This window comes from Ictalurus punctatus, chromosome 29, assembly GCF_001660625.3.
Source record: "Ictalurus punctatus breed USDA103 chromosome 29, Coco_2.0, whole genome shotgun sequence".
NCBI classification, from domain to species: Eukaryota; Metazoa; Chordata; class Actinopteri; order Siluriformes; family Ictaluridae; genus Ictalurus; species Ictalurus punctatus.
The window spans coordinates 7,320,187-7,331,553 of NC_030444.2; the positions used below are offsets into that span (position 1 = coordinate 7,320,187).

At 38.3% G+C, this 11,367-nt stretch overlaps 1 long non-coding RNA gene across 1 annotated transcript; it reads right to left on the reverse strand.

The window, feature by feature from the left end:
• Positions 1 to 9,683: 9,683 nt before the first annotated feature.
• On the reverse strand, positions 9,684 to 11,159 carry LOC108271815 (uncharacterized). The gene is made up of 2 exons (XR_001813944.3): positions 10,153 to 11,159; positions 9,684 to 9,950 (listed from the first exon to the last, which is right to left on the reverse strand). It is a non-coding gene; the product is annotated as an uncharacterized LOC108271815 (long non-coding RNA).
• Between the last annotated feature and the right edge of the window lie 208 nt (positions 11,160 to 11,367).

An 11,367-nucleotide genomic window follows, 5' to 3' on the forward strand; every position in this document is an offset into this window, starting at 1 on the left:
GTGACATTCTTCTCTTATATACATATTAATGGGTAGCGTTAAATTAATCAAGAAGTTTATTAATCCAGACGTATTCAGTGTCATCCGTTTCCAGGGAATTTGCTTTCTCAGAACAGAAGACTGGGCTTGGTGGTGTTATTATACGCACAAGTGGTCTTGTGGTCTAACTGGATGGTTAGAATCCTGGATCTTACTCACTGTGAAACGCTCTTATGGTGGTTTCATCTGTACACAACAAATTAATTTTGGTTTTGAATTTGGTTTTAAGTGTCACGTATCGTGACGGAGCAGAGATATGACGGATGCAAGTGCAGTATGAACAGTTGTTTATTTTAAGAGAGAGACAGGCAGACAAATCCAAAACGTGATCCATAAACGTAATCCAAAACAGGCGAAGGTCAGTCGATCGGCAAACAGGCATACACAGGGTTAAACATGAATCAAGGTCGTGGTCACGGAAAACAGGGCCGATAAACAAAACGAGAAACATGAACTATGACGAGAACTGGGAGCGGATAATCCAGCGTGAACTAACTCTATACATGGACCGTGTCTATGACTACTATACGAACTAATCTAACTCTATAATAATCTTCCGCGTTGTGTGCTGGGAGGCGCGCGGTATATATGTGGACATGATCAGCGTCTAAACTGCTAGCAGCTGAGGGCAATACAGACACACGTGAAATCCCAGCCAATGACAGAACAGGGAGGAGACACGACAGAAACATAAACAAAACACACGTGTCCAGATGTCACTACTGTCAACAATGGAAAAGCAGGTGCTCGCGCATTCGTGCTTAGAGCACGCTGCTTCAAGGGGAAATCATGACATTAAGGAATAACATAATCACTATTCTTCAACAGGTGAGACCAGTTGGATGTTTGGACGTTGAGGTTGAGTACTAGTGTGTTTGGAATACAGAAGATACAGTAAAAATGGGAATATGTGGTCAGTCAGATTTAAGAGAACATGATACATTACTTTACATAAAATACTAAGTATGTGATTTAGTTGCTTATAATAAACTTAATTTTAAAAAGTTTTTAATTACTAGATTGAATTATGTAGAGTACCAAGAGCACAATGAAGACTCATTAAAGAGGCAAAGAAACAACCCCAAATGACAGCCAAAGATTTTAAGGCATCATTGGAACTGGCTAACATCTCTATTCATGAGTCTACAATAAGTAAAACATTGAACAAGCAGGGTATGTACAGCAGGACACCACGAAGGAAGCCACTGCTTACTAAAAAGAACATTGCTGCACGCCTGAAGTTTGCAAAAGAGCACATTGACACTACACAGCAGTACTGGCATTGATGAAGCTAAGACTGAACTATTTGGAAAAACCACACAGCACTACATCTGGCGTTGAAAGGGCACGGCATATCATCATGAAAACATCATCCCAACCGTAAAGTATGGTTGAGGAAACATCATGATTTTGGCCTGCTTTGCTGCATCGGGGCCTGGCCAGCTTGCAATCATTGAGGGGAAGATGAATTCCCAAGTATATCAGACAATTCTTCAGGATAATATGAGAATGTCTGTACGTCAGCTGAAACTGTGTAGAAGATGGGTGATGCAACAGGAAAAAGACCCAAAACACTGGAGCAAGTCCACAACAGAATGGCTTCAGAAAATTCAAATCAGCCTTTTGGAGTGGCCAAGTCAGAGCCCAGACATCAACCCAATAGAGATGCTATGGAATGACTTGAAGAAAGCCAGACACATGAGATGTCCAAAGAATATGACAGATTTAAAGCAGTTCTGCCAGGAAGAATGGTTAAAATTCCTCCTGAATGATGTGCAGGTCTGATCCACAGCTACAGGAAGCCCTGGTTGAGGTTATTACTGACGGGGGGTCAACCAGTTATTAATTCTAAGGGTTCACTTACTTTTTCCACTGCCATTTTGAATGTTGAATGAGTGTGTTCAATAAAGACATGAGGGATCAGAATTTATTTTGTGTTATTATTTTAGACACATTTCTGCAGAAAACCATGAAATTCCAAAAGGTTCACATCCTTTTTCTTGCCACTGTAGCTTAACAAGTGTAAATATCTTGAACAAAGGAAAAGTTCTCATATTATGAAATTATTATTTAACAAATTTTGAGCATATTTGAAGACACTTTACATTTCAGCTTAAAATTTCCCTCATTCTATTGGCAAATAGTTTTGCTTCTTTTTAAAAAATAAATGTGTGAAACAAGCAAAATGTTCTCACAATAAAATAGGCCAATTTCCCGATATTTTTGCAGTGTTTTTTTTTTATAATAAATTTATTTAAAATGGTATCACCATCTCTCGTTTTGCATACCCATTTTTTTCACTATAAAAGGACTAACAAGGTATTGAATTTGAACAACCACATATTCCCATTTTCAGTGTATCTTCTGTATTCCAAACACACTAGTACTCAACCTCAAAGTCCAAACGTCCAAGTGGTCTCACCTGAGGAAGAATAATTAATTATGTTAAGCCTTAAAACTAAATTCAAAACCAAAATTCATTTGTTGTGTACAGATGAAACAACCATAAGAGCGTTTCACAGTGAGTAAGATCCAGGGTTCTAACCATCCAGTTAGACCACGAGACCACTTGTGCATATAATAACACCACCAAGCCCAGTTTTCTGTTCTGAGAAAGCAAATTCCCTGGAAATGGATGACACTGAATATATCTGGATTAATAAGCTCCTTGATTAATTTAACTCTACCAATTAATATGTACATAAGAATGTCACCATAACATAACCTGTGCTACCTGTCACAAATCCTAATGTTAATTCATCACGTTCCATCCAGCATTCATTATTACTTTATAATGTTGTTCAAATGACAGTTTTGAAGATAGGTTGTAAAGTAGGAAGTCGCTATTTGTCCAATCATTTTAGCTAAACCCACTTCCTTTTTGGCAATACTGAACACAATATTCATTATTATCTTAATCTATCCAAGAACATCCTCATTCATCCTACTTTTATACCTGTCTACAGCAGCTATTTTTGTTATCTAGGGCATCTTGCTCGACATTTCATTTGCTGCTTGATGGTACTCACAGTCAAAACCTTGTTGGATTAGTCATAAAAGCCAATGCAAATCTTTAACCTATTGTGTGTTAAACTGATAGATTTTTGAGTGAGTTGAGAAACTGGAGAGATCAAACAGAGCAAATGAAAACAGAGCATGAAAATACACGGCTGAAAAAACTGATTTGGATTGTTTACTTTTGGTTTACTTTGACTGGCTCAATTAAGAAACTCTCATCTTCACTTAAGTGCTCTGTTTGTATAAAATATTACACTATTGCCAACAGGTATAGTGCCAATCACCCTGTCCACCGTCGCTCATGAGTTCCATCTGACCATGACGCAGATGACGTGGTCATCTGCTCAGAATTACTGCAGAGAAACATATGATGACCTGGCTACAAAGTTTTTTTGATTGGTTAAGGATCTCAGCAGAAGCACTGAGAAAGTTTATGATTTTCCCTGCCTGGATCGGACTATATGAAAAGGTGGACATCTGGCGTTGGTCCTATAACAACCTCCCATTGGAGAATACAACTCTGAGGAACTGGTATCCTATGGGTGAGCCTTCAGTGAATGGAATTGAAGCATGTGGTGCAATTTATTACAATGGATAATGGTTAGATTATCCCTGCACATACCTGAAATCCTTTATCTGCTACGATTTTGAGTCACCATCCTGATTTAATTTCCCTTTGTTTCTGTTTACTGATTAGTTTTGCAACAATTTATCAACCTTAGGATTTTAGCTATAGTTCAGTAAGATTTCCCTAGTACATTACTAGGCATGAGATTTTTAATAAGATGAAATGTCCCCTTTTAGTAACATATTTTCTAACCCCTTCAAAATTTGTTTCTCTGCCATGCCAGCACAACACACAGACGTTGATTTTAACCCATGTTTCAGACCTTTCTCAAGCCAGCCATGATAGATACCAGAGTTCACGTATGACAGTTCTCAGTAACTGCCTAACTGCCTTAGGGCAACATGATGATATAATACTGATATTATAATAAATTGTCACCATGCACTTTTCAGAGATCATACATATGCATTCATTCATGCCTCAATAAAACTGAAATGGTTTCACATGGACAAAATGTTTACAGCTGCTCAAACCGATCTGCTCCTTTGTCCCTTTAGCTTCATGCAGTATGTGGCTGCCCTCTCTTGCGACTTGGGTCCCACAGGATCCCAGTCTCCAATACACACCTGGCTGAAAATTAATGCATCACATGAAAGTTTTCACATTAAAATTCTTTGTAAAGTGTTAGATATGACACTTCAACGTAGGACTATTTAACCTTAATTGTCTTGAATGTTCTGGAAAGGTTAACTTTTAAAAAGTAATTTATGTACATTACCATGTACTGCTTGAAGCATTAATCATGTGGTGTTTTTTTTGTTTGTTTTTCACAGTTAGATTCAATGGTTTTGCCAGATTTGTCTCCTATGCCCTTCCTCTTCTAGACTGGTTTGGAGCTCAGGCTTACTGCAAAGTTTTTCACACTGATTTGACCACCACAGCCAGCTCAACAAACAACAATGAATTAAAGAATCTAGTGCTATACCTGACCTCTTCTTGGTTTGGCCTGTTTAGGGGCACCTGGACATGGTCAGATGGAACCATAGCTTCAAACATCGTGTGGGCTCCTTTCCAGCCGGATCACTTTGGCACGAAGTACTGAGGGACATATGCTCTAGGACTGATCAGGGATGACACCTGCAGCAATGAACATGCTTTCTTTTCTCAATCCAGTGAGTCCAGATATTTATTAAGAAATTGCAATGCTTTTCAGAAAAAGCAGTACCTTCATTACAGTTTATTCTTTCATGTTTATTGTTTGTTTGCTTAGTCCCTCAACATCACCTAGTTCAAAGAGAAGATAATTAGATTAATTAAAAAGATGAATTAATAATTACTTAATTAATTTTATGCAGTATAGATTTAACTTTATGTGATTTATAATCAAGTCCATGCCACACCTATCCTAAACTTAGCTACACTTTATACTGCATAAAACATGGCAAACACCTATAAGAACCCTAGCGTGTTCATTAACAGTATGTTACAATCATGCAAGGGTGTTGTTGAAAGAAATATAAAACATATACAAGCCTATGGTGCATTTTATCTAGTTTTTGAACTTTAATATGACTAAAATGAACTTGTCGAACTTGTCCTAAAATGCTGAATTATATGTTGTGTGTTTGTGTGTGTGTGTGTTCCACAGCTCCACTAGTGAGGCAACAGCAGATATTGAAACTGCAGATGAAGTGTGCTTGATCCTGATGTGCAGTCGTCCATTTTACAGCAGGTGAATCGTATACATTCTCAATACATTCTCAATAACAAACATTACAGCAAAGCTGCTGTATTTAATTTGTTAAGAGACTGCAGGGTTTTACTATCAAATCTCCTCTGACTAAGACACATGCTACTGCCACCCACAGGGATGCAGTCTGAACAGTCAGTAATATGTGATGAGAGTTAATTCTCAATAATATTTTGATGTGACGGTACTATATCAATAATAAGTACCTTTACACTACATTTTACATGACTTAAATGTCACCCATTCAACATAATTCTGTCCAGATAGGGCTTCACTTATTTATCAATCCAAAGATTTCTTGATTTTACAATCAAGAGGTTTTAAAGTATTTGGGAATTTCCTAGTTAATTTCCGGTGTGTTAATCACCAGGAAACATTTTCAAGTATAAACATTAACAAATCCAAGACATTAGGGTGTTTGGTAGCTCTCATCAGGGTTCATACAGATGCTTCATAATGAAATTCCAGGAATTTCAAGAACTTTTCAAGCACTATTTGTTTTTGTTTTCAAGGACTATACAAGAGATGTCATTAAAACATATTCTTTATTTCTTCTTTTTAAATTCCAAAATAAAAAATACTGTAAAAGCAGTGTCCAGCAGTACTGGCTACTCTTTTCTATGGAAAGTAGCTAAGGTTTGCCGGAAAAAGTCGCTAGATTTGTCGCTAGGTGTTTTTTGGAAAATAAAAACTATTTTTTTAAATGGCTAAAGGGGTCTGAAACGTGGACCAGAGCTATCTCTGTCTAAATGAGTAAGTGAATAGTGAGAGAGTGAGGGGCTGCAGCGGGGAGTCATATTTTAAGTGAAAGGATTATATTCGTGTTCTATCGAAAATGAACACTTTAAAGTTATTTAACAATTTCATATTTATTTACTTTTTACTTCTAATCTTAATGAATAGAATAGAAAAATGTTCAAAACAATATGACATTTTAGTATAGTGTAACCTGTTACGCTTTTCTAATGGCTCTGTTTGAATAGATGGTTTATACATAACTACATTATTGTGCTGTGATCATTTGGAGGTCGGTAGAATTTTTTTAGACTGGGAGGGGGACCTGTAAAGTTTGAGAATGCAGTAAGCATCATATTCAGTTAAATTATTATCACATTTTTAAATTAAAAAGAATGTACTAACCGTTAATGTTCTGTAGCTGTTTACATCATTAAATAATTTTTTTTTAAAAACAAACATTTTAATTGACTATTGTTGTAGGAGTGATTAAATTAATTCACTTATGTAAATCAGTCTGTCTGTATGTGCAATACAGACTTTAACCACAAGGTGGAGCAGAGCACAAACCATGAACTGATTGGGGAAGGATTGTGCTATAGGCAGAACACAAACATTTTAGGCTGTTATACAAACAAATTATTCAATATTTGTGCTCAGTAATCGTCACTGGTTCCCCTTCACTCACTCCATGCTGTGAAAGCTGAAGCAGATATTCCACAGAGAGACAAAGACTCATGACTGCAGGGTAACACTGATATGGCCCAAATTATTTTCTGTTCATTTTATGTAAGACCTCAGTGATAAGTTTACAGATATGGCTTAAAGAAGATTATTTATGTTTGAGTTGCCCGCATCACTGTGAAGCCCTAGGACTCACACACAGTAAATTCTATAAATGAGAATACTGGTCATGAAGTATTTGAAGTTGTGAAGTGGCAGATTAATAAAAATTGTGGATTCTCCATTTACTTTCTCACTGGTCTGTGTTCATTTCTTCCTTGCAACTCTGGTCAAATAATTTTCCAAACTAATTATTTAACACCCTTTAGCTTAACAATAGCACTGGTCTATAAATAGTCACTCACAGATTAGTTATTGCCTCTTGACAGTAAAAGAACATGGATGTTGTTGGCTGGTTGGTTTTTAAAGGATCAGAATAGATAGCACTGTAACAGAATAGATTATACAGTAATGTGTGTGTGTGTGTGTGTGTGTGTGTGTGTGTGTGTGTGTGTGTGTCTTTTATATAATGCAAAACTAAGTCGAACCCCTCTCTTTAGTCTTCATAACCCCCTTACTCTACACTGCTGGTCCTGTGGGGGGTGGGGGGGGGGGGCACAGTTGCTGGATATTACCCCCCTGCTTCACACAAAACCTGCACTGCTGTCTAAAACCCGCATACGTTGGGTTTTTTTGTTTGTTTGTTTTTGTTTTTTACGCGTACGTTAGCGTATACGCACAGTCTTTCAAAGTAAACTCCATTTGACATGTACGCGTCCACAGGCGGCCAACGCATGCGCATTGCGACAGCATGCACTACCCCTCCTGGCCTACCAGAGTCAGTACAGAGCAGTAAAGCAGGTCTTCTGGTGTGAAGGACGCCAAAGAAGAAGAATCACAGCAACACGAAGAACAATGGCGGAGAAAGATATGCTGCTTCTTTTGTAATTACTAGAGGAAGAAGAAAAAAGAGAGAGAGAAACAGAAGGTCTGTGCGAACACTCAACCAGAAAAGAGCTTGCATTCATTTCCGTCTCTTCCGTTTTTACTTCGGCTGCTTTGAGAATCAACGGCGCGGGGTCACTGCTGCCACCTTGTGGAACAACTAAATAGTGCAGAAGAATGAATACGCCTGTGCGACCTGTGGTTCAGTGAATATCAGTGCATGATGTTAGCTAGCTCTTCATTTCATGTTGTGACTAGCTGTAGGTTACAGAGCTAGCTTCTTTTCCCTTCATAGTTTTTCATCAGCAGTCCGAGCAGCTGTTCATTTATTCAAGGTTTTCTTTTTAATGTATGGATAGTTTTCAAATCTTCTCTTTTAAACTCACAGAGATTTCTTGGTTGTTATTTTCAAGGTAACAAGTTGAACATAGCTGAAGTTTTGCTAAAGCTGGGACTGAATTTACCTCGGGCTCGAGGAGAAAATACAATGAAGGATGTTAATGAAGAGAGGAGAATGGTGGGGATTATGGCCGATGTCATTTTAAAACACAAAGATGCTATGAGACCTGTCCGTTCTTGTGGAATTTGGTGATGTGGTAACGTCTCTGTGCTCAGAGGTTGCTGGTTCAAATCCAACTCAGCCCTATGTTTATGTTTTGTTCAAGACTGTGCTGTTTACTTTAACCTTTAGGGCAGGGTTACGCATATGAAGGTGAAACGTTCTATAAAACAGGTTTCTTGTAGGAGATTCTGTAGCTCGTCCATCCCTCCATCACCTAGCCTTCCACTGATTCCTCATCCTTCCACACTCATATCTTTGGGGTTTGAACCAGCAACCTCTCAACCCAGAGACAATGCTCTTCCACATGAGCTACAGGATCTCACACAAGAAATCTCTTTTATAGACGTTTTCACCTTCATTTACGTAACCCTGAACTAAATACCTCGGTTTCAGGTGATAAAACTAGACATTAACTCCCTATTTTACATTTCACCATCCAACACACTGCACCCAAGCTGGGTTTGAACCAACAACCTCCCACTCCAGAAGCCAGGACTTCACCACAACAAACACCCAGGTGGCATAGTGCCTTTGTGTTTTACAATTATATCCACAAAGAAATACATGGAGGTCATAGCAAAAAGACTTCCACGTGAATCTCTGCTCTTGTATTCAGTCATCACACAGCTGGAAAGAATTAAGCACTTAGAGCTTTGTATTACACATCACATCATCCCCTTCATTCCAATCATTCATTACACTCTCTCATACACTGGGTGGATTTAACCAGAACACAAACACACAGGGTTCAGTCATGTCAGAAATATAGTTTACCCACTGGAACTAAAATAGACCCACTGATCTAAAGCAAGAAAAACAACTAGACTTATTATATAAGATCAGGAAAATCATACAGAAGATCTAGAAACCATAGATGAATTGTTCTGTATTTCAGTGACTTGATATTTCACCTCCACAGCAAATTTAACATTTTCCTATATGTAATAAACAGCCTCTGAAGGAAAATATGAGGGTTTATTTATTTATTTATTTTTTTAATTTGTGCTGCTTTTTGAAAGATGTCTATAGACAAAAATAAATCAGCTCAGATATGTGGCCCAAAGTTTTAAGGTTCCTTAAATGCAAACTCATAACTCTTCACCAGTTACTTCCCTCTTTGCTTCTTCTCTCTCACACATCCTGTCTACTCACGTGAAAGAAACCAGTAATAATGAAGTCGTATTAAACTCATCAGGGTATCAGTGTTTTCCAAATCTGTGACACACCGGCATCGAGAACTTTAGAGAATCGTCACCTCTTGTGTTCCTATTCTAACATCTGAACCAGTTCATTTGAGTTATCACTACGACTGAGGACTTCTGTGTTAATAATAAAACATGAGGTTATTTTACACTTCTATAATCTGATTTTTATTTGTCTGTCATTACCCGAGACTGCTCCCAGTACTTCTGATCATGGATCAAATTACAAGGAGAACTGAAACATGTCATGAGAAAAAAAACTCTACTAAAAATGTTGTAATAAATTGATATAAACATGTAGATGAACACGTGAGTCACTCCATTGGTGTAAAGTGACTCAGCAAGGAGGCCGTCGGTACCAGAAGTGTAAAAGTCAGAGAGGTGGAGGATTCATAATCCACAGTGTTCCTTAAGAGAGACAGGAAACAGAGAGAAAGAGTCATTAGAGGAAAAATCCACACTGCATCACTATTGATTTCAAGCTTAGTGTTTTGTGTTGAACGTCAGTGCACAGGATTCAGAAGTCTAGAAGCAAAGTGGAAATCTCATGAAGACAAAACCTACACAATCTTATATAAACACTTAAATTTACTACAATTCATTGTCTTACCTGTGGAAGAAAGAGCAGTTATGATTGAAAAAGCATGAGTGTGTTAAAGTGATTTCTTTATGTGATCTCATCATTGCTAACACCTCTAACGTTCTGCACTGTGAAGACCTCGGCTGGAGAAATAAGAGCCTGGAGTTCCTCACATTTACACATGTTCTCTTCAACATTAACCACAGAACAGGAACTGATGTTAAACACGGTGCATCCATCGGACTCCACCACTTCAGTTTCAGAGCTCTGAGAGGTTCCGGCTCTGATTGTTACGAAATGTAGACTGGAGGCAGATGCAGGTCATAGTCTTTATTAGACACAAAACTCACGATTAAAGTAAACGCGGTCTTCACCGGAAAACAAACGATACTAACCCGGATGCACTAAAGACATGATATAATACTGAGCGAAGTGCTCAGTCACCCAGGCCTTTAAATAAAGAACATGATTAACTCAGGGCATGGACACCTGGGGCAAATTAAAGTCACTTAATACAAAATGCTCAATCCGGAAGCGAGCGAACAAAAACAATGTCACGTGACTCGTCAGGCGGCGAGCCAGTGCCCTCTCTGGCCGTGGCGTAACACTGATGAACTTTCCGAATTGGACCTCGGTCCCCGTATCCGCTGTGTAGGTGTTACTGGTGGCGTAGTACACGGTCGGACAGGTGTTTGTACGCTTCAGCAGACGCAGAAAGTCTGTTAGGAGGAGGTGAAGAGACTTGAAGGGAAATTCGTCTCTGTAGGTCGTGCTGTTGCTGTGTTTGCTATAAACCAAACTGTTTCAAACCTCTCAACCCAGAGGCGATGTTTTACGGATCTTTTCACTTTCATATACGTAACCCTGAACTAAAGTAAACTTGAGCCATGGATGTCAGGCAACAGCTTGCTTTCATTTTCATCACAAAAACCTGTAGCTCAGTTTGAACCAGCAACCTCCCACACACGGGCAAAGCTTTTACCACAAAGCCACGAAATTCCACAGAGAACAATCAGCTGCCATAGCGCTTCTTTTAAAATGACACCAGCAAAAAAAAAACCCTCATAAATGTTAATACTTTATGCTGTTATCAGTTATGAAACAACTTCTGTATCATTTTCAACAGAATCATGGACTTAGTTCACGTATAAATCTCAAATGTCATAACCATTTATGATTACACCAAGTTACTGAACTTTACCAGAATAGAAACGTACCAACACCATGAACATCCGTATATCCAAG